This window comes from Perissodus microlepis, chromosome 8 (genome assembly GCF_051167445.1).
Source record: "Perissodus microlepis isolate ML-2025 ecotype Zambia chromosome 8, ASM5116744v1, whole genome shotgun sequence".
In the NCBI taxonomy this organism is placed as follows: Eukaryota; Metazoa; Chordata; class Actinopteri; order Cichliformes; family Cichlidae; genus Perissodus; species Perissodus microlepis.
The window spans coordinates 15,720,309-15,745,067 of record NC_140468.1 but is presented as its reverse complement, the minus strand read 5'-3'; the positions used below and the strand labels follow the sequence as shown (position 1 = coordinate 15,745,067).

Sequence of the window (24,759 nt, the reverse complement as noted above, 5' to 3'; positions counted from 1 at the left end):
TAATTTGAATAAATGACAAATTAAAAAGGCATGAACATTTTTTTTGTATCGAAAAAATATCGAACCGAACCGTGAATTTTGTGTATCGTTGCACCCCTAATATATATACGTACACACACACACACACACACACACACACAAAGATGTAACATTGCTGTACCACTCCTTAATCTGTCTCACGACTTGATGCGGCCAGGTCACATTTTCTTTTAAGACATGTTATTTACTTAAGCACTGTTACGCTCATTTCATTTATGCTGCTTTGTTTGTCCAGTAAACCACAGTTCAAGTCTGAAATTCCAGTGTGTAATTAAAATATTTTAGCATGACAACTGACTAAGAAAAAAATCAACATGAGATTTTTGTGGAGTGAAGTCGAGTGCAAGGAAGCAAGGTTAATTGACACTGCAGTCATGTATAATTAACTGTATGCAACAACAAACTCTGAAAGCACTTTAATAGTGTCTTTAATAGTGACTAATAATCTCTAACAATATGGTAACCTACTGTGATTCATAAAGTAAGCTTTTGGTTGAAAGGAATGACACCCTGCATTAACTTGCTACCTCATATGTGGATGTGCAGAGGTGGCCCAGAAAACAAAGATCGGCAAAGCAGAAATACCAAACAGTGTTTGGTCTCCACACGTGGCAAAAGCTGAAAATTGTTAAAAGAGTGACCTGATGCACACATAGGTATATATACACACATTACAGTTTTTTCTGATGGCTTAAGCACGTTTTTTTGTAACTATTGGCTATTTTTGCAAAACTCAAAAAGAAAGAAAAATAAGAAGACTCTTCACCAAATCACCAAAACATTGTAGTTTTCTTGCAAAAGCTAATAAACCTTGCTTAACTCTCCAAACCTTTGTAAAAAAAAAAAAAATTTGTATTTTCGTATCAAACAGTTAACACAAGCCATCACATTAATAACCACACAATGCACCAACTACACACTGATGGTATGAATAGAAAACACATCTGGCTTTTTCTTTCTCTGTGCACAAGGTAGGCTTTGTCAGTATGCGTTGATGGGGATGGCGGTCATAGACCTTCCAGCGCCAGGCAGAAAAGAACTCTTCAATTGGATTCAAGAATGGAGAGTATGGGGGGAGGTTGAGTACAGTGAAGAGTGGGTGATCTGTAAACCAGTTGCGGACCAAAGCAGCCCTATGGAAACTAACATTGTCCCATATGATGACGTATCTGGTCTGCTCTGGTCTCTGAACATTAGTGAACATGTCAGGTAAGGCGTCCAGGAATGTAATAATGTGTGCAGTGTTATATATTGTCCCAGCGTTGCCTGATGGTGAACAACACCATTTTGACTTATAGCTGCACACATTGTTATGTTACCACCATGTTGTCCTGGGACATTGATTATGGCATGGTGTCCAATAATGTTCCTGCCACGTCTCCTTGTCTTAGTGAGGTGAAAAACAGCCTCATCCACAAAAACCTGCTCATGACCCATGGCATCTGCCTCTAGCTCCATTACTCTCTAGACAAGACAAAACAAATTCAGCACAGCAGGCACATGCACAAAGTATCAGTACAAATACTATGTCAGATTTGACAGCCCCGACCCCCCTTTAAATTTCACCTCTGTCTTTCTTTTACATTGACCCCAATATAAGTTATATCTTTAAAGAAAAGACTGTCAAGAGAAAGCGAATGAGCTGCAGTTAGTTAGAAATATACTGCAGTGTAATATTATATAATGAGCTTAAGTTATTCATGTCCAGTTTGTTGCACATCAATAGTATTTATCCACTCCCAATCCTCCATGTGTGTGTGTAATCAAGGTAAATAACTTTCATGTTACTCTTATCTGATTTTTACTGCACTAAAACACTAAGAACAACAAAAAAGAAAATGAATATATATAAAAATACAATGTTACTCCCTTAAAAGTAAATACTGCCCACAGAGTGAGTTGCTTTGGAGGTTTCTCTTTCAAGTGATTTTGTATCTATTAGATACATGAATATACTAACCCTCATTGCACATTGCTACATGGGTTCTCACAAAATGAAAATGAAAATATGATAGTGGGAATGGGGCCAAAACAAGTTGGGTAAGTATGCATGTTTGTTTTACATTTCTGCCAGTTACCTGCTGAGCAGCCTTTGTAATGTTTGCGTGGGTATGTGGGTAAAAATCTTTACATTGTTGTGTTGCAGTGAGCCAACAGACAGGTGTGATGTATGTCAGCACAATCATCAGAATGCAACACAGATTCCATCTGTTGCTTTTGAAATTTGCATTTCGACTGTGAGAAAAATCTGTGTTTCCAAACCTAGTTGCCTTAGTGTGGATGCAAGGTAACTGAAATAAACTGAATGTCAAACTGCTCATCAGAACGGTACCAGTGCTGCTTTCGAGTCCAGTGTCTTCCAGTTAATGAAAATGTCTTAGGGAACATTTGTCCCAACAGCATGACTGTTAACATAAGGACATGTTCGACATCAGGAGAAACAGACTGCTCCCTCTACCAGATATTTTTTCTAAAAGACAAGCTACGAAAAGGACTCTGAGTTCTCTGCTCGGTGTCAGGAAATGAAGGAGGTGGTGGAGAGTCATTGAGTCTTTATAGTTATGTAGAGGGCCAGAAGAAGACTGCAGAAGATATTCAGGCACAACGTGAAGCTGGCAAAAGGTGATATTACAGCAGAGCCCTGCCTCTACAAGGCAGACACAGCACTGCCCTCAGTAAACTATAATTAATATTCATCTTATAATGCAGGGTTTCCCCTTTCTGTACTTCAAGGAGATAAAAGGAGAGCTTCAGAGTTACACCCTGCTATTACCAGGTTGGACCCCCTTTTGCCTTCAGAACTACCTTAATTCTTCAAGATGCTGGAAACATTACCCAGAGATTATGTGACAGCACTGCACAGTTGCTGCAGATTTGTTGGCATACCTCAAAATATGAAGTAAGAGAAAGATAACTGAAGCCATACCAGCCATACCAGCTTGGATGTCGACCAGATTAACAAGGTCTGCGTCAAGTGTTGAGGATTGGGACACACGGATGAGAAGTGGGCTCCTGGAACAATTCAATTCAGTTTTATTTATATAGCAACAAATCACAACAACAGTCGCCTCAAGGCGCCTTATATTGTAAGGTAAAGACCCTACAATAATACAAAGAAAACAGAAAACCCCAACAATCATACGGACTCCCTATGAGTGGGAAGGAAAAACTCGCTTTTAACAGGAAGAAACCTCCAGCAGAACCAGGCTCAGGGAGGGACGGCTATCTGCTGCGACCGGTTGGGGTGAGAGAAGGAAAACAGGACTAAAGACATGCTGTAGAAGACAGCCAGAAATGAAAAATAACAAATAATTAAATACAGAGAGGTGTATAAACACATTAGTGAGTGAAAAAGATGACTGAAGAGAAAAAAAAAAAAAAAAAATCACGAGAATCCCCCAGCAACCTACATCTATTGCAGTGTAGCTAAAGGAGCTCTTGCTCTTGACGAAGGCGGTCACACTTTTCTCCTCTCCTCCTCCTCCTCTCCCTTAGCTTCCCTGCTTAGCCTTTTGTGTCCTTGACTAGTCTCGTGTTTTTTGTATTACTTTTCCCTGGAACACTCTCTCACAGTCTGTTCTCTAAAACCTAAAGGAGGAATTATGGATTTGATCAACTGGTCCCTGAATGCAATTGACACCCGACGAGAAGTTTGGGCTCGGGTGAGCCTGAGTGCTGAAGATATCTACCTATTCGGAACCATGATAACAGGGTTCTTGCTGATCGGAGCTGGCTTGGCCCTGATTTATCGAAGAATTAAGAAAGCGGAACCGGCTGTTCAAACCCCCACAAGGCTGCCCGCTGGGATTGAAACGATGGGACGAGGCGTGAGTTTCTCAAAATGGGCTCATTGAGTGCAGCACGGATAAGATCTTGGAGAAGCTTACGGCTGCCGTGAATACACAGAATAAGATCTCTGAGTGCAAACTGGATTACATCTTGGAGGGGCTCGCTCGGAATAACACCTCTGAGCACAAATTGGATCACATCATGGAGAAGCTCACGGCTCTCCAACGGGAGATTGAGAGACCAGTGTTGGACTGTTAGAACAGCTTTGAAATTCATATGAGTTGTTCGCACTAAAGTAAAAACCACCATCACTTCATTCGGATACCCCCTCGGCGCCAGCTGCGGTCTCAAGGCTGGAGCTGAACAAAAACACCCTCGACTGTGTTTAGACTGTTCTTCCCATTCTATGCAAGGCCACCTGGGTTGGCTGGAAGACTGTTTACTTAGCCTGGCAGGGCGAAGGACACTGTCTCAGCTGAACTCTGGACACGCACACACACACACGCACACAGACATATATACACATGCAGATGTACTCTCATCCCCCCTCCCCCTCCAAACGCCTTCGGCGCTTATTCCCCTCCGATGCTGACGGTGGATCAAGGAGACCAGCGCTTATGCTGCAGGCCCGGATGCACTGTCTACACTGGCTGTCTCTCACCCTTTACCCACCCCTGTTGCTTGTCATGTGTTTCTTTGGTGTATTAAGAGTTTTTTCATGTGTCATGTGCAGAGGTGTTTTTTTTTCTGTTCTCAAACTGAACCCCCTGTTGGAGCTCAGTCTGGGGGGAGTTATTTTTTTCTCCTTATCTTTCCTCATGTGGTGCATTTTCCATTGTTATACCTCTCTGACCTGTCTTCCCCATGTGATGTTTTTGTGTAATGTATGGTCGGAGGGTAAGATGGCGCCGCCATTGCGTGCAATAGGTCGGCAGCCTTAACATGAAATTTCCCCTTGTGGGACTAATAAAGGTATCTTATTTTATCTTTAGCAAAAAGGAAAGTTTTAAGCCTAATTTTAAAAGTAGAGAGGGTGTCTTCTAAGCTGGTTCCATAGAAGAGGGCCCTGAAAATTGAAGGCTCTGCCTCTCATTCTACTTTTAAATACCCTAGGAACAAAAAGTAAGCCTGAGTGCGAGAGCGAATTGCTCTAATGGGGTGATATGGTACTATAAGGTCTTTAAGATAAGATGGGGCCTGATTATGTAAGACCCAGAATGAATTCAATTCTGGGTTTAACAGGGAGCCAGTGAAGGGAAGCCAAAACAGGAGAAATATGCTCTCTCTTTCTAGTCCCTGTCAGTACTCTTGCTGCAGCATTTTGGATTAACTGAAGTACTGATGAACCAGTTTTTCAGTGTCATCGAGACAGAATATTTCCAATTTTGGAGAGACTGTGCAAATGGAAGACAACTCCTTTGACAACTAACATCTACACTAATATCAAATGAAGTAGTAGCTCAGTGTTAAAGAAGCAACTGCTATCATAACTGGAGACTCATGAAGTACAACGCAAATACTAAGGCAAGGTCAGGTCAGCAGAGAGTTAATCATCCTCACACTCCAAGATTGAGCATCTAGAACAACTGGTGCGTTGCAGGCGTTGAATGCCAGAGCAGCTGACCTGAAAGAGAAAATTGCGGCTAGGCTGGAAACCTGCACCCTTTGTGGCCGATTATTAAGAGTACCAGAAGTACCCAAAAGTCTACTAGAAGATTTGAATGCAACATTGCAGAATATTCCTACTGCGAACATCAGTGAAACCAACCAGTTTATCTACAACACAACAATAGTGGCTGGCTAAAGATTTCAGCTAACCAGCTGGACATAGTAATGGTGGAGAATTAAAGGAAGAACTGATAGATCAAGTGATAGCAATATCTGAAAGAAGGAACACAAGACATTTGAGAAATACATTTGCAAGGGTTACCAGTGTTCAAATGTTCCTCAACTTGTTTAATTACAACAATTAACTGGCAGCCATTATGTTTAAACCTGTTTATCCACTACTACTCTGTCAACAGAGAGTGGTATGTTGTTTTTTTTCCATTACACAGAGTCAAATGCGGCAGAATGCCAGAGTTTGCTTCTTGGAAATGAGGTGCTTAAACACATATTCATTTAATTGAGAGCAGCCGCAGCACAAACAGGAACATCAGATGTGGTTTTCAGCATCTGTCAAGCCTTTGTGTCTGTCTCTGCAAATTGTGCCAACATGAAGGAATCACAATTGTGCAAAATTAATTTACGAGACTCTATATGTGTGTAGTTGTATCAAAATGCAAGTTTCAGTTCGGTAAGCCACCTTATTCCTGTGTGATGTCTCAGCTTAAACATGCTGAGACACCCCACAGGAATGAGGGCACTACACACCAAGGTAAAATTAAACATTAAGAATTAAGAAATAAATATGCATACTTAGGTGGGATTTAAAATCTTGTTACAAGTCAGTACAGTTGTCAAATCACCTCGATCTACTCTAGAACTGTTGTGGTACACAGAGGAATTTATGGTTAATTCAGTGACCGTAAAGTGTCTACATCATCGTGCTTGACAGTCGCGATGAGGCATGCTGTGATGTGCTGAGTTTGGATTTAGCCAAATGTGGCATTGCGCATTATAACCAAATATTTCCATCTTGGTCTCTTGTGTTTAGGTCTTGTGGTTTATTCAGAGTCAACTACAAATTTAAACCATGTTGCCATGTTCTTTTTAGAGAGCAGAGGCTTTCTCCTGACTACCCTTCCAAACAACCTTCTGCAGTTTCTCAGAGTGTTGCAAAGCCTGACTTTTAGGGTAAATTTGCTGGGATACCCACTCCTGGGAAGTTTGGTAGCTGTGTTGAACTTGTGAATAATCTTTCTCTTCTTTCTCTGTAGATTAATAAACTTTTTAAATGGCCTTCTCCTCCTAAACTGAAGTGCAGCTCATTTCATTGTTGTAACATGCAAATGAAAACTATTTGTATGGACTTGCTGATAATGAATTAATAAAGTGCATTTTATTAGCTGGCTGATATTACCATCTTACTCACGTGCAAGCAGTAAGGATGCTTTATTTTTACAGCACAACTGCTCATAATGATATATTGTTTTTGTTAAATAAATAATGAAACGGTGTGATAGATGAACAACAATATATGACCTAAGGTTGTATTTACTTCATTTTAATACCTGTTTTTTTTGGGGTTTTTTTTTGCCTGTCCCGTTTGGTTCTTTTGCCATCAGAATTATTGTCTAAAGGCGAAGAAAGATGCCCAACGGATTTACTTTACCAAATTGACCATCCCAGCCTTGCCGTAATGGTCTATTTGATTCACCTTTTATTGTTTATTTTATTTATTTTTTATTTTCACTTGCTAGATACGGGACAGACTTGAATGAGGAAAAGAAAAGGGAGAAAGGAAGAGGGGGAAAAAACAGCGGAGAAGAGGGACAAGAGATAAGCAGCCACCAAGGAGTGAGCCGTTGTGTACCTTGACGCCCATCCCCGGACACAAAGAACCACCAACGCACCGATGTCTGAGGGCGTCTGCCACCGGCAGGGGAAGTGGTGGGGGGAGATAGGCCTCCATACCTTGGAGGGCCTGAGATGTCCCCAGAGAGGTGGCGTCTGATACCCAACCTGACATATAGACACAGACATATAGGCACACACAGATACAAACATCCATTCCCACCCTCAAGCTCTCATATGCAATTACTCAACACTCAACCAAGGTGGAGACAGACATAGAGAGACACTGTATACACAATCACACTCCCCAAGCATACTCTAAGAACCAGGTCTAGGTACCCTTGCCCCTGGAGGGGGAAACTGCACCCAGACCCAAGTGGTGTTACCCTTTTCCCTGCGGTGGGGAGATGCATACCGCCCCAACTCCGCAGTCCACCTTTTATGTGGGCACGCTACACGGAGTCCGTGTAGCGTGCCCACCCCCAAGATCCTATATGTATGTGTTATGAGAGTGTGAGTAATGTGAATGTCTAAGTTGTGAGATAAAATTGAGGCACAGGCAGCCAGAAGGGGACAGAGGGGGGGATGCCTCCCCTGCACCCTGGTGACACACCTTTACCCCAAGGCCCTGCATGTGTGGGTGATTGTGGTGGAGCGGGAAGAGGGAGGCAGCTGGAGATGGGGAGGGAAGGAAGGGAGGGGCAAGTGACCCCTCCCTGGGGCCAGCTCCCCCGCTGATTCAATCACCCCAGAGATATTGGTTTGTGAATTTTGGAGAAAGAGTAACACATCATCTGCACAAAGGCTGATTTTATGTTCCACGTTCTTGCATTTTATGCCCTTAATTACTGAATTCTGTCTAATTGCTGCTGCTAGTGGTTCAATAAAAATTGCAAACAGTGAAGGGGAGAGTGGGCATCCCTGCCTGGTGCCCCTCAGGAGACAGAAGCTGGAGGATGTCTGGTCATTTGTTCTGACACAAGCTGTTGGGGAATTATATAATATTTTTAACCAGTTAATGAAAGAGGATCCAAAACCAAATTTGTGTAAAGTTGCAAATAGAAATTTCCAGTTAACTCTGTCAAATGCTTTTTCTGCATCTAAAGAAAATATTGTAGTTTCGATGTTTTTACTGCATGAGTAGTCTATCAAATTAAGTAATCTGCGTGTATTTGTTGATGAGTGCCTACCTTTTATGAAACCAGTTTGGTCAGGATGAATTAAGAGGGGGGCTATTTTCTCTAATCTCTTTGAGAGAGCTTTGCAGATTATTTTAAGGTCTACATTTATAAGGGATATTGGACGATAGCTTGAGGGATATACAGGGTCTTTGCCTGGTTTTAGCAGGAGATTAATGTTTGCAGAATTCATATTTGATGGAAGTCTGGCCTTTTCTTTGATTTCCAACAACGTTCTGTAAAAAACTGGTGCTAGAATCGTCCAGAATTCTTTGTAGAATTCTGCAGGAAAGCCGTCTGGACCTGGAGCCTTATTATTGGGCATACTTATCAGGGCTTCCTGGAGTTCACCTGGTGTCAGTGGCGAATCCAGTGCCATTGCTTGAGTGTCTAATAATTTTGGAAGAGTTATGTTGTCCATAAAATGATCAATTTCCTTTTTAGATGGGTTTATTTGTGGTGAATACAATGTTTTATAGAAATCCCTGAAAATGTTGTTTATTTGTTTCGGTTCATATATTGTGTTCCCAGATGAATCTTGAACAGCACATATAGTTGTTTTTTCTTTATTTATTTTTAGCTGGTTTGCTAGAAATTGACCGGATTTATTAACATGTTCATAATTTTGTAAGCGTAGTCTTTGTACTAAGAATTTGTTTTTTTATCAGTTATCTCATTTAATTCTAGTTTTGTTTTGCGTATTTTGTTCAATGTTTCCTGATCTTGGTGGGACACGTAGGCTTCTTCTAGTGATTTGATGGTTTTTTCTAATTCCTGAATATTTTTGTTTTCTTTTTATGTGATGAGAAATAAATTATTTTACCTCTCATCACAGCTTTCCCTGCTTCCCATAGAACAGAAGCTGATGTTCTGGGAGTGTCATTATAGTCTAAATATGAAGTCCACTCTTTTTTAAAATATTTAATAAAGTCTTCATCTTTAAGTAGTGATGTATTAAATCTCCAGTTTTTACTTGGCGTAGTATTATTCTTGTGCATTAGTGTTAAAGATACAGGAGCATGATCGCTGACAGCTATAGGGTGAATCTCAGTGTCTGAAATGTCACTCAGCAGTGAGCTGCTGACCAAAAAATAATCCAGACGAGAGTAGGAGTGATGGACATGTGAGAAAAAAGTATATTCCTTACTGGTGGGGTGAAGGGAGCGCCATGCATTGCAAAGGCCAAAGTCGCTCATATACTGTTTGATTATATTTGTGGACTGCCAATTACGCTGAGTTCCTGCTGTATTGAGCCTATCCATTTCTTCATTTAGTCCAAGGTCCATTTTAAGACCTGTTAAGGACCAGGTCTTTTTAAAATTATTGTTACTTTGAGGTCATGCATAAAACTTCACAATTGAAAGACGTTGTATTTTCTTTTTACATGGGCCCCCACACACCCACCCGCCCACAACCCCAGCAACACACCAACCAGGACCCAAGCCCCCGAGGCCCGGCCAGGCCCCCAGCCCAGAGACGGAGCGCCCCCAGAACCTCACGCCCGTCCCGGACCCACCCAGGGGCATGGTTGTATGGTAAACTACAACACATGACCTGCCTGTGTGTTTTATTACAAAGACTGGGTTTTGATAGAAGATCAAAATAATAGTTTTAAAATGGACATTTTGAATGACTTTATGTTGACCTTTAGATTTCCTGTAACATCACTGAAATTAATGTTTTTTTTTTCCACTCGCAAAAGTGTTGACTGGAAACCCAGCAACAACTCCCCACACAGGTTTGACTTCTCTCTTTGCAGTAAATGAATGAAAATGCCAACATGCTGACACCATGGGTTGCATTTTGTTTTAAACTTCTCTCGTATGTCATCTTACTTTCATTATTAGTTGTCTTTACTGAGATTATCCTTTTAAGCAATGCATTCTGTGCAGATCCTTGTCCTTGCATTTATAAAACAAAATCTATTCTTTCAATCTTCAGTGTTTAATTTTAGCAACTCAATTACAAAGCCAAATTTACAAAGTCATACATGGAAGGTGGAGCAATACTTTTCAGTTAAACATTTCATTTTATCAATGAATTATCATTCAGAAATACATTAGCATTGCTTACTTCACATGTTACTTATAATTTTTCAGTTACAAATAATATGACATAAGGACCGCTTACATCTATACAGCGACTGTTTTTGGACTACACAAAACATCTTTATTTATTGAATCATTGACACTGACATTTCAATTCAACTCAGTTTTATTCATATAGTGCCAATTCACAAAAACCATCACCTCAATGAGCTTTCATTATAAGATAAAGACCCTACAATAATTCAACGAAAACAGAGAAAACAATCAGATGGCCCCCTACAAGCAAGCACTTTAGCAACAGTGTGAAGGAAAAACTCCCTTAAATATCCCATGAACCACAAAATAAATGAAAACATAATCTAGACAAATGTAATATTCAAACTGAAAACTACAACAATGTCAAACAGAATTCTGGGAACAAAACCCAGGATATATATTTTATATACATATATATATTAGGGGTGCAACAATACTCGTATCGATATTGAACCGTTCGATACAGTGCTTTCGGTTCGGTACGCATATGTATCGAACAATACAAAATTTTTAATTTATTTTATCAACTTTTCTTCTGACGATGCTGTCTGTGTTGAGCGCTCAGTGGATCTGCGCTCGACAGTGCAGCCTAGGCGTAGTCGAACGCAGATTCACTGAGTGCAGGGCAAGCTAGCGAGACAGAAGTTAAGCTCTCCTTGCAACATGGCAAATTGAACCTCCCCCACCCTCATTCAGATCTGGCGTTTGGAACTATTTTGGTTTTCATGTGACGTATGACCCTGAAGGTAAGCACGTCATGGACAAAAGTAAAACAGTATGTTGGATGTGCCACGCAACGCTCAATTACATAGGTGGGAACTAGTGCGTTAGCGCAGTTAGCTCGTTAACGTGTTGGCCGTCCAGCCACACGCACGGGGCGATCCGCGGTAGCTCGTTAACGGAGATTTGCCGTGTTGTGGCGTTAACGTCATTTTAACGAGATTAACGCTGACAGCACTAGTGGGAACACAACGAATATGACTGCACATTTACTCCGACATCATCCTATCTGTCCATGAAGCCAGATAACACACACCAATTAGTTAAACTGCAGGAATGTCTTAAAGACATAAAGACCTGGATGGCCGCTAACTTTCTGCTTCTTAATTCAGATAAAACTGAGGTTATTGTACTCGGCCCTGAAAATCTTAGAAATATGGTATCTAACCAGATTCATACTCTGGATGGCATTACCTTGGCCTCCAGTAACGCTGTGAGGAACCTTGGAGTCATTTTTGACCAGGACATGTCCTTCAACGCACATATTAAACAAATATGTAAGACTGCTTTCTTCCATTTGCGCAACATCTCTAAAATTAGAAATATCCTGTCTCAGAGTGACGCTGAAAAACTAGTTCATGCATTTATTACTTCCAGGCTGGACTACTGTAATTCATTATTATCAGGATGTCCAAAAAACTCACTGAAAAGCCTTCAGCTAATCCAAAATGCTGCAGCAAGAGTACTGACAGGGACTAGAAAGAGAGAGCATATTTCTCCTGTTTTGGCTTCCCTTCATTGGCTTCCTGTTAAGTCCAGAATTTAATTCAAAATTCTGCTCCTCACATACAAGGTCTTAAATAATCAGGCCCCATCTTATCTTAATGACCTTGTAGTACCATATCACCCTATTAGAGCACTTCGCTCTCGCTCTGCAGGCCTACTTGTTGTTCCTAGAGTATTTAAAAGTAGAATGGGAGGCAGAGCCTTCAGTTTTCAGGCCCCTCTTCTGTGGAACCAGCTTCCAGTTTGGATTCAGGAGACAGACACTATCTCTACTTTTAAGATTAGGCTTAAAACTTTCCTTTTTGCTAAAGCATATAGTTAGGGCTGGACCAGGTGACCCTGAATCCTCCCTTAGTTATGCTGCAATAGACGTAGGCTGCCGGGGGATTCCCAAGATGCATTGAGTTTTTCCTTTCCAGTCACCTTTCTCACTCACTATGTATTAATAGACCTCTCTGCATTGAATCATATCTGTTATTAACCTCTGTCTCTCTTCCACAGCATGTCTTTTATCCTGTCTTCCTTCTCTCACCCCAACCGGTCGCAGCAGATGGCCCCGCCCCTCCCTGAGCCTGGTTCTGCCGGAGGTTTCTTCCTGTTAAAAGGGAGTTTTTCCTTCCCACTGTCGCCAAAGTGCTTGCTCATAGGGGGTCATATGATTGTTGGGTTTTTCTCTGTATCTATAAAGCGCCTTGAGGCGACTTTTGTTGTGATTTGGCGCTATATAAATAAAATTGAATTGAATTGAAATCCTAGTGCAAAGACAAGTGGAAGCAGACAAAAACAACAAGCACGCATGCTACAAACTTTACCCGAGTCATTTAGACAGCCGTTAGCACATGATTCTCCTTATGGGGACCTGATATGTTTAATATACTGCTGAGAATATAGCCCAGAAGAAGCGTATAGTATAGCTTTTATTTTGGAAAGAGCCATTTCTCTGTAATAAACTCTCTTTTCCAAAGATGAGTGATTTGTCGATCAGATAAATTTATTTTTTTTATTACTTTGTTGTTTCAGCAACATTAAATTTAAAAACTGTACTTTTGAGTTAAAATATATATTTATAATTTTAATAAATGACAAATTAAAAAGGCATGAACATTTTTTTTGTATCGAAAAAATATCGAACCGAACCGTGAATTTTGTGTATCGTTGCACCCCTAATATATATACGTACACACACACACACACACACACACACACACACAAAGATGTAACATTGCTGTACCACTCCTTAATCTGTCTCACGACTTGATGCGGCCAGGTCACATTTTCTTTTAAGACATGTTATTTACTTAAGCACTGTTACGCTCATTTCATTTATGCTGCTTTGTTTGTCCAGTAAACCACAGTTCAAGTCTGAAATTCCAGTGTGTAATTAAAATATTTTAGCATGACAACTGACTAAGAAAAAAATCAACATGAGATTTTTGTGGAGTGAAGTCGAGTGCAAGGAAGCAAGGTTAATTGACACTGCAGTCATGTATAATTAACTGTATGCAACAACAAACTCTGAAAGCACTTTAATAGTGTCTTTAATAGTGACTAATAATCTCTAACAATATGGTAACCTACTGTGATTCATAAAGTAAGCTTTTGGTTGAAAGGAATGACACCCTGCATTAACTTGCTACCTCATATGTGGATGTGCAGAGGTGGCCCAGAAAACAAAGATCGGCAAAGCAGAAATACCAAACAGTGTTTGGTCTCCACACGTGGCAAAAGCTGAAAATTGTTAAAAGAGTGACCTGATGCACACATAGGTATATATACACACATTACAGTTTTTTCTGATGGCTTAAGCACGTTTTTTTGTAACTATTGGCTATTTTTGCAAAACTCAAAAAGAAAGAAAAATAAGAAGACTCTTCACCAAATCACCAAAACATTGTAGTTTTCTTGCAAAAGCTAATAAACCTTGCTTAACTCTCCAAACCTTTGTAAAAAAAAAAAAAAATTTGTATTTTCGTATCAAACAGTTAACACAAGCCATCACATTAATAACCACACAATGCACCAACTACACACTGATGGTATGAATAGAAAACACATCTGGCTTTTTCTTTCTCTGTGCACAAGGTAGGCTTTGTCAGTATGCGTTGATGGGGATGGCGGTCATAGACCTTCCAGCGCCAGGCAGAAAAGAACTCTTCAATTGGATTCAAGAATGGAGAGTATGGGGGGAGGTTGAGTACAGTGAAGAGTGGGTGATCTGTAAACCAGTTGCGGACCAAAGCAGCCCTATGGAAACTAACATTGTCCCATATGATGACGTATCTGGTCTGCTCTGGTCTCTGAACATTAGTGAACATGTCAGGTAAGGCGTCCAGGAATGTAATAATGTGTGCAGTGTTATATATTGTCCCAGCGTTGCCTGATGGTGAACAACACCATTTTGACTTATAGCTGCACACATTGTTATGTTACCACCATGTTGTCCTGGGACATTGATTATGGCATGGTGTCCAATAATGTTCCTGCCACGTCTCCTTGTCTTAGTGAGGTGAAAAACAGCCTCATCCACAAAAACCTGCTCATGACCCATGGCATCTGCCTCTAGCTCCATTACTCTCTAGACAAGACAAAACAAATTCAGCACAGCAGGCACATGCACAAAGTATCAGTACAAATACTATGTCAGATTTGACAGCCCCGACCCCCCTTTAAATTTCACCTCTGTCTTTCTTTTACATTGACCCCAATATAAGTTATATCTTTAAAGAAAAGACTGTCAAGAGAAAGCGAATGAGCTGCAGTTAGTTAGAAATATACTGCAGTGTAATATTATATAATGAGCTTAAGTTATTCATGTCCAGTTTGTTGCACATCAATAGTATTTATCCACTCCCAATCCTCCATGTGTGTGTGTAATCAAGGTAAATAAGTTTCATGTTACTCTTATCTGATTTTTACTGCACTAAAACACTAAGAACAACAAAAAAGAAAATGAATATATATAAAAATACAATGTTACTCCCTTAAAAGTAAATACTGCCCACAGAGTGAGTTGCTTTGGAGGTTTCTCTTTCAAGTGATTTTGTATCTATTAGATACATGAATATACTAACCCTCATTGCACATTGCTACATGGGTTCTCACAAAATGAAAATGAAAATATGATAGTGGGAATGGGGCCAAAACAAGTTGGGTAAGTATGCATGTTTGTTTTACATTTCTGCCAGTTACCTGCTGAGCAGCCTTTGTAATGTTTGCGTGGGTATGTGGGTAAAAATCTTTACATTGTTGTGTTGCAGTGAGCCAACAGACAGGTGTGATGTATGTCAGCACAATCATCAGAATGCAACACAGATTCCATCTGTTGCTTTTGAAATTTGCATTTCGACTGTGAGAAAAATCTGTGTTTCCAAACCTAGTTGCCTTAGTGTGGATGCAAGGTAACTGAAATAAACTGAATGTCAAACTGCTCATCAGAACGGTACCAGTGCTGCTTTCGAGTCCAGTGTCTTCCAGTTAATGAAAATGTCTTAGGGAACATTTGTCCCAACAGCATGACTGTTAACATAAGGACATGTTCGACATCAGGAGAAACAGACTGCTCCTTCTACCAGATATTTTTTCTAAAAGACAAGCTATGAAAAGGACTCTGAGTTCTCTGCTCGGTGTCAGGAAATGAAGGAGGTGGTGGAGAGTCATTGAGTCTTTATAGTTATGTAGAGGGCCAGAAGAAGACTGCAGAAGATATTCAGGCACAACGTGAAGCTGGCAAAAGGTGATATTACAGCAGAGCCCTGCCTCTACAAGGCAGACACAGCACTGCCCTCAGTAAACTATAATTAATATTCATCTTATAATGCAGGGTTTCCCCTTTCTGTACTTCAAGGAGATAAAAGGAGAGCTTCAGAGTTACACCCTGCTATTACCAGGTTGGACCCCCTTTTGCCTTCAGAACTACCTTAATTCTTCAAGATGCTGGAAACATTACCCAGAGATTATGTGACAGCACTGCACAGTTGCTGCAGATTTGTTGGCATACCTCAAAATATGAAGTAAGAGAAAGATAACTGAAGCCATACCAGCCATACCAGCTTGGATGTCGACCAGATTAACAAGGTCTGCGTCAAGTGTCGAGGATTGGGACACACGGATGAGAAGTGGGCTCCTGGAACAATTCAATTCAGTTTTATTTATATAGCAACAAATCACAACAACAGTCGCCTCAAGGCGCCTTATATTGTAAGGTAAAGACCCTACAATAATACAAAGAAAACAGAAAACCCCAACAATCATACGGACTCCCTATGAGTGGGAAGGAAAAACTCGCTTTTAACAGGAAGAAACCTCCAGCAGAACCAGGCTCAGGGAGGGACGGCTATCTGCTGCGACCGGTTGGGGTGAGAGAAGGAAAACAGGACTAAAGACATGCTGTAGAAGACAGCCAGAAATGAAAAATAACAAATAATTAAATACAGAGAGGTGTATAAACACATTAGTGAGTGAAAAAGATGACTGAAGAGAAAAAAAAAAAAAAAAATCACGAGAATCCCCCAGCAACCTACATCTATTGCAGTGTAGCTAAAGGAGCTCTTGCTCTTGACGAAGGCGGTCACACTTTTCTCCTCTCCTCCTCCTCCTCTCCCTTAGCTTCCCTGCTTAGCCTTTTGTGTCCTTGACTAGTCTCGTGTTTTTTGTATTACTTTTCCCTGGAACACTCTCTCACAGTCTGTTCTCTAAAACCTAAAGGAGGAATTATGGATTTGATCAACTGGTCCCTGAATGCAATTGACACCCGACGAGAAGTTTGGGCTCGGGTGAGCCTGAGTGCTGAAGATATCTACCTATTCGGAACCATGATAACAGGGTTCTTGCTGATCGGAGCTGGCTTGGCCCTGACTTATCGAAGAATTAAGAAAGCGGAACCGGCTGTTCAAACCCCCACAAGGCTGCCCGCTGGGATTGAAACGATGGGATGAGGCGTGAGTTTCTCAAAATGGGCTCATTGAGTGCAGCACGGATAAGATCTTGGAGAAGCTTATGGCTGCCGTGAATACACAGAATAAGATCTCTGAGTGCAAACTGGATTACATCTTGGAGGGGCTCGCTCGGAATAACACCTCTGAGCACAAATTGGATCACATCATGGAGAAGCTCACGGCTCTCCAACGGGAGATTGAGAGACCAGTGTTGGACTGTTAGAACAGCTTTGAAATTCATATGAGTTGTTCACACTAAAGTAAAAACCACCATCACTTCATTTGGATACCCCCTCGGCGCCAACTGCGGTCTCAAGGCTGGAGCTGAACAAAAACACCCTCGACTGTGTTTAGACTGTTCTTCCCATTCTATGCAAGGCCACCTGGGTTGGCTGGAAGACTGTTTACTTAGCCTGGCAGGGCGAAGGACACTGTCTCAGCTGAACTCTGGACACGCACACACACACACACACACATGCAGATGTACACTCATCCCCCCTCCCCCTCCAAACGCCTTTGGCGCTTATTCCCCTCCGATGCTGACGGTGGATCAAGGAGACCAGCGCTTATGCTGCAGGCCCGGATGCACTGTCTACACTGGCTGTCTCTCACCCTTTACCCACCCCTGTTGCTTGTCATGTGTTTCTTTGGTGTATTAAGAGTTTTTTCATGTGTCATGTGCAGAGGTGTTTTTTTTTCTGTTCTCAAACTGAACCCCCTGTTGGAGCTCAGTCTGGGGGGAGTTATTTTTTTCTCCTTATCTTTCCTCATGTGGTGCATTTTCCATTGTTATACCTCTCTGACCTGTCTTCCCCATGTGATGTTTTTGTGTAATGTATGGTCGGAGGGTAAGATGGCGCCGCCATTGCGTGCAATAGGTCGGCAGCCTTAACATGAAATTTCCCCTTGTGGGACTAATAAAGGTATCTTATCTTATCTTTAGCAAAAAGGAAAGTTTTAAGCCTAATTTTAAAAGTAGAGAGGGTGTCTTCTAAGCTGGTTCCATAGAAGAGGGCCCTGAAAATTGAAGGCTCTGCCTCTCATTCTACTTTTAAATAATAATAATAATAATAATAATAATAAAAACTTTATTTATAAAGCACACTTAAAAACCAAGGGTATGCCAAGGTGCTTAACAAGTAACAGAATAGGAGGAGGATAATAGAAATAGGACCAAAGCAAGTACTAAGTATGCAAGCAGGTAGCTGTCACTGATACATAGGAAAGCAACAGGTACAGAGCAAACAAGAATTTAAATGAGCATAAAAGTGCATAATATAAAATCATAAAAGAAATATTAACTAGAGGTTAAGGCAAGATTGAATAAGTGGGTTTTTAGTCGTGATTTGAACAGTGCAATGGAATCAGATGCGCGGAGGTCGAGAGGAAGGGTATTCCACAGTACCGGGGCAGCCAGAGCAAACGCACGGTCACCCCGGGACTTCAGCCGAGATCTGGGTTGGGTCAGAAGTAGTTGAGTGGCAGATCAGTGTTCTAGCAGGAGTATGTGATTTGAGAAGTTCACTAAGTTAACTTGGCACTAATTTATTAATAGTTTTGAATGTAAGGAGTAATATTTTAAATTGAATATGGTACTTTATGGGCAGCCAATGCAAGCTAGCTAGTACAGGAGTAATAGGGCAAAATTTCCTGGTACCAGTCAAGAGGCGGGCTGCTGCATTTTGGACTGTTTGCAGTCTAAGAAGAAGAGAAGAGGGAAGACCGTAGTACAAGGAATTACAATAATCCAACCTGGAGGTCACAAAAGCGTGAATAAGCTTCTCCAGGTCCTCATGCGGAACATAATGCCTAGCCTTAGAGATAAGGCGCAGTTGGTAGAAGCTAGGTCTCACTACAGCAGACACTTGCTTATCGAGTTTGAGCGAGCTATCCAGCAGTACACCCAAGTTACTGACATAGTCACAAGAAAAGCTAGCAAAGGAGCCCAGGGCAGCACAGAGTTGGGCACGAGGGATTTTACTGTTGAACACCACAATCTCAGTCTTCTTATCATTTAAAACAAGAGAATTACTCAGGAACCATTCTTTGACCTCCCGCATGCATTCTTGAAAGTAGTGCAGGGACACAGCAAGGTCGTCAGTAAGTTCAAAATAGATCTGTATGTCATCGGCGTAACAGTGGAAGGCGATATTGTATTTTTCAAAGATTGCGCCTAGAGGGAGCAAATACAATGAGAAGAGAATAGGGCCCAACACTGATCCTTGAGGCACACCACAACAGACCGGAGCGGAGGAAGAGGAGAAGGTGCCCAAGTTAACTGATAAAGATCTATCAGCGAGATATGATTTAAACCAGTCGAGGGCAGTGCCTCTAATACCCACAGTGTGCTCAAGTCTTAGTAATAAAACGTTATGGTCCACCATATCAAAGGCCGAAGAGAGGTCCAGTAAAACTAGGACCATAGAGCGTCCAGTATCAGTAATTACAAGAATATCATTAAGAACTAACCAACGCTGTTTCAGTGCTAGTGTAACCACGGTAACTTCTGACCCCACTTCCGCCAGTCCCTTTATTGTGGCGGGAATGAACCCTGCATAAGTTCCGGGTCAATCAGCTGCATGTTCCCTGCTCCTCTGGCTGCTGTTGTCCCTGTGGTTGGCGTACTTGTCAGATATCGACAAATTTTACACTACAGACCAGTTGACAGCGTGCAATAACCCGGCCGATTCATTCATCTTTACACCACCTCACAATCGACTCAACGGTCAGGTTTTTTTTTTCTCCCGCGTTCCTTTAACGCGGTTAAAGGACCAGGGCGCCTGACTGCAGCTTCATAGACAATGAGCTATCAGAATTAGTTTCGACTATGGAGCCTGAGTGTGTGAATAAAACACAGGAAACCAAAGTAGAGCTCAAAATATATATATATTATGTTTGTTATGAGAAATGTATAGACGGATGTACAAAATAATAAAAAAAAATATGCATATATATCACAAACAAAAATAATGTTGACAATACAAAACAGCTTATTAGGTTCCAAAAGGAGGTGGGATGAGGTGTAGTCCAGTATGAGATTTAGTTCAGTTTCATGGACCTGTGATAGGTCATGTGTCAACAGTTTAATTCAGTCCATAGGTTTACGATTCCTACCGCAACGTAGCGGTGGTCGGGTGGCTCGCCATCCCGCGCTGATCAGGGCTGATCGCGGGAGAAAAAAAAAACCTGACCTAAACAAGGTCAAAAATATAAATTATCATTCACCGAAGAAAATGAAACAGCATTCTACTGCTGTGACAAAATAAATACATAAATCCATAAATAACAAAGACAAGTAATTAATGCCATGTTTCATACAACAATCAATAAACCATCATCTCTTATAATGAATTTCATTCAAAATACTATTATAGAAAAACATTCTCATGGGTCCCATCAAAGTATATCAGCAATAAAGCTAATAAACATTATCCAAAGTTACTCAAATATATTTACAAAACTCATTTAATCACAGGTGTTGCGCAACAGATTCAATAATCTCAATGCAAAATCTCATAGGCCGTTTTGGCATTTCATCAGAAAAGTAACAAAAAACATCCAAAACGGACAAAACTACAAAAATCAAATCACTCGTTCAACTCTTGATACGTTTTGTCAACATTCGGCCATAATGGAATAAACAAAAACAACAATATTCAATAAATAAAACTAGTAATTGCACTTACTGTCGCTAGCCTAGCATTAGCTTACCGGCGGTTTAGGATGTGCGATCGCGGCTCCGCATTTTCATTAATTGTGACAAAACAAAACAAACAAATAACTCACCGTTGAGTCGATTGTGAGGTGGTGTAAAGATGAATGAATCGGCCGGGTTATTGCACGCTGTCAACTGGTCTGTAGTGTAAAATTTGTCGATATCTGACAAGTACGCCAACCACAGGGACAACAGCAGCCAGAGGCGCAGGGAACATGCAGCTGATTGACCCGGAACTTATGCAGGGTTCATTCCGCCACAATAAAGGGACTGGCGGAAGTGGGGTCAGAAGTTACCGTGGTTACACTATGCAATGGCTTAAAGGCAGATTGAAATTTCTCAGAGCAAGGAAAAGTTAATAAGAAATAGGATACTAGGTCCGATTACATCAAAACAGTCCTTAGCTAAACGAGATGGAAGAATGTCAAGCACAGTATTGGTGTTATTCATTTGAACAACTAGCCGCTTAAGAGTCAAAAGTGACACAGGCTCAAACTGGTGGAAAGTTGAAATGCACTCAGGAATGGGGAGAGGATATAAAACAGGGGGAAGGGAGGACTTAAGAGATGTGATCTTATCTAAAAAGTGAATTTGAAATCGCTCACAAAGAGCCTGAGAATAAATTAAAGGCATGTCCGGGGAAGGGTTAACCACAGAGTTAAAAATTTTAAATAAGGTACGGGGTTATGGTCATTGGCCAGGATGATTTTGGACAAGAAGGACGCTTTGGCCGTTTTAGCAGCACTTTGGAATTTTAAGCGGCTAGTCCGTAGCATGTCGTGAGAAACCTGAAGTTTATCTTTTTTCCACCTTCTCTCAGCACGGCGACACACGCGACGTAAAGCGCGCGTAGTGTCATTAAGCCAACACTGAGAGTAGGTTCTAGGGCGCTTCATCTTAATGGGGGCAACAGTATCAAGGATTGAAGAAAATAGCGATAACAAGGTATTACCACAGTCATCAACCGAGCGAAAAGAGCAACAGTTGAGAGTGACAGATGCAGAATCCAAGAAAGACATAGAGAAGTTTGGCGAAGGTGAGCCGCAGGATGTAGTTCATTAGTGCATAAGCCAGTATCAAATATAACTGGGAAATGATCCGAGATCCCAGCGTCACTTATATCCTTGATACAAATGTCCAGACCATATGAGAAAACCAAGTCCAAAGTATGTCCTTTAACATGCGTTGGGTCATTAACCCACTGAGCCAGGTTAAAAGAGTCCGTTAAAGCAAGGAAGTCTTTAGCAAATGGGTCATCCTTACAGCAAGTGTGTATGTTAAAATCACCGACAATGAGAACACAACCATACTTAAAAAGAACGGAGCCTAAGAGATCAGCAAAGTCTGTGATAAAATATTTGCTATATTTAGGTGGTCGATAAACCACCACGCAGAGTGTGGTCGTGGATGCAGTCATCTCCAATAATTGGACTTCAAAGCTAGAGTAGGTAGGTGAGGGTAGCTGCCGAACTGCATAAGAATTTTTAAAGACCGAGGCTACGCCGCCACCCCTACCAGGAAGCCTTGGTGAGCTAAAAGCGACACAGTCCGATGGAAGAAATTCGGTAAAAGGGATAAACTCACCAGGACGAATCCAGGTTTCAGTCAGGAATAAAACATCAATCCCATTAGTGGAGAGGAAGACATTTAAGAGAAAGGTCTTATTGACCAGCGACCTGACATTAAGCAATGCCATCCCTATCCTAGGGGCTAAGTCGCCACGGGTGGTGCGTCGTAGGACACTTAAGTTGCTTCGGCAAACGCCGCGTCGGAGCGATGTTATCCAAACCCGAGCAGGAAAACATGCCACAGGAATGGCAGGGTAGACTTCGTGGTCGGCCGAGCAGATCCAACGGCGCGTGAGCAACTTAGCATCAGAGCGCTCCTGGGAAGGAGGAAAAGAAGATAAAATATCCAGGCTGGCATGTGGGTAGCCTGTGGCTCTGGCTTTAAAGTAGACCCTGAGGCGAACGCGACGGCCGCTCCTTCTACCGCATTTCCTACTGCGTTTCTTGCGTAGATTCGGAATAGGTAGGTGGAGGAAGCCGGTCGGAGGGTCCAGTCGGAGGGTCCGGTCGGAGGGTCCGGTCGGGGCGCGGTGGCGTCACCCAGGTTCCAGCCAGGATCAGGCCGAGAGGAATGAGAGAGTCTTAGATTTAAAAGTGTTTGCCTGCCGTATGTAATCAGTGCACAGCCATTAGATGAGCATACAACTAAAAGGATAGAAAAATACAATGCCAAGGTCCATAAAGAGCGTAGAGAAGGTAAAAAGCAGCAAAGCAGATGTAGCCGAGGACGGCAAGCCACGTACACCGGCGCCATCTTGGATACATAGGAACAACTAGTAAGCCTGCAGTGCGAGAGGGAATTGCTCTAATGGGGTGATATGGTACTATAAGGTCTTTAAGATAAGATGGGGCCTGATTATGTAAGACCCAGAATGAATTCAATTCTGGGTTTAACAGGGAGCCAGTGAAGGGAAGCCAAAACAGGAGAAATATGCTCTCTCTTTCTAGTCCCTGTCAGTACTCTTGCTGCAGCATTTTGGATTAACTGAAGTACTGATGAACTAGTTTTTCAGTGTCATCGAGACAGAATATTTCCAATTTTGGAGAGACTGTGCAAATGGAAGACAACTCCTTTGACAACTAACATCTACACTAATATCAAATGAAGTAGTAGCTCAGTGTTAAAGAAGCAACTGCTATCATAACTGGAGACTCATGAAGTACAACGCAAATACTAAGGCAAGGTCAGGTCAGCAGAGAGTTAATCATCCTCACACTCCAAGATTGAGCATCTAGAACAACTGGTGCGTTGCAGGCGTTGAATGCCAGAGCAGCTGACCTGAAAGAGAAAATTGCGGCTAGGCTGGAAACCTGCACCCTTTGTGGCCGATTATTAAGAGTACCAGAAGTACCCAAAAGTCTACTAGAAGATTTGAATGCAACATTGCAGAATATTCCTACTGCGAACATCAGTGAAACCAACTAGCTTATCTACAACACAACAATAGTGGCTGGCTAAAGATTTCAGCTAACCAGCTGGACATAGTAGTGGTGGAGAATTAAAGGAAGAACTGATAGATCAAGTGATAGCAATATCTGAAAGAAGGAACACAAGACACTTGAGAAATACATTTGTAAGGGTTACCAGTGTTCAAATGTTCCTCAAGTTGTTTATTTACAACAATTAACTGGCAGCCATTATGTTTAAACCTGTTTATCCACTACTACTCTGTCAACAGAGAGTAGTATGTTGTTTTTTTCCATTACACAGAGTCAAATGCGGCAGAATGCCAGAGTTTGCTTCTTGGAAATGAGGTGCTTAAACACATATTCATTTAATTGAGAGATGATGTTTCAAGATTATTTCCTGCAGAAATCTGATTCCTGCTGTTAGCAGAAGACTTGAACTTGAACCTATAAGCCTTACTTTGCACTCAGCTGACACTTTTAATCTTAATGTTCCTTATGTGTGTGAGCAACACTTTTAATTTTATTAAACACACCCAGGGTAAGATACACCATCACCATATCAGCATAAAAACAGACAGAGATGTTCCTCTTTCTATCACATTCTTCCATACATGGCAATTTTTTTCACCTTCCTTATGATTCCTGGGGACTTACAATTTCTTGACTCTTCTTTTGTCACTTGTTACTAGGCAAGCTCAAATGCAGTTGGAAGCTAAATGAATTCCAGGCCCTCGGCCTGGCCTATGTTTAAAGCATTTGTTTGTAACCTTCTATTGCTCCAAGTCACTTACACAATAGATCGTCAGGACAATGCACCAAACGAAGCTTAAGACCTTGAATAGACTGAGCATCAACTCTTTCATGAGCACAATATGCAATATGTATAAGAAAATGATTATAACTGCTTATTCTAATAAAAAGAGATCAAAGAGAAAACAAACATTTTCAATCAGTTAAGCTTAAGAATATAAGCAATTACTCATGCGTGAGTTTTACCGTAGCTAAATGATCAAACACCCAAAATGTCATAAAATGGTCATGAAGCCCCTTATCTCAAATTAAATCCAAAATCCCCCCTTT

General features: G+C 41.4%; 1 protein-coding gene across 1 annotated transcript in view; it reads right to left on the bottom strand.

The window, feature by feature from the left end:
* Nucleotides 1-20,942, bottom strand: part of LOC146381643 (neurexophilin-1-like) — a 50,825-nt gene extending 29,883 nt beyond the window's left edge. Inside the window, exons 1-2 of the transcript XR_014801130.1 lie at nt 20,773-20,942; nt 20,101-20,177 (exon numbers count right to left, since the gene is read on the bottom strand). The gene's annotated coding sequence lies outside the window, so the exon portion shown is untranslated. The remainder of the gene's footprint in view (nt 1-20,100; nt 20,178-20,772) is intronic.
* Between the last annotated feature and the right edge of the window lie 3,817 nt (nt 20,943-24,759).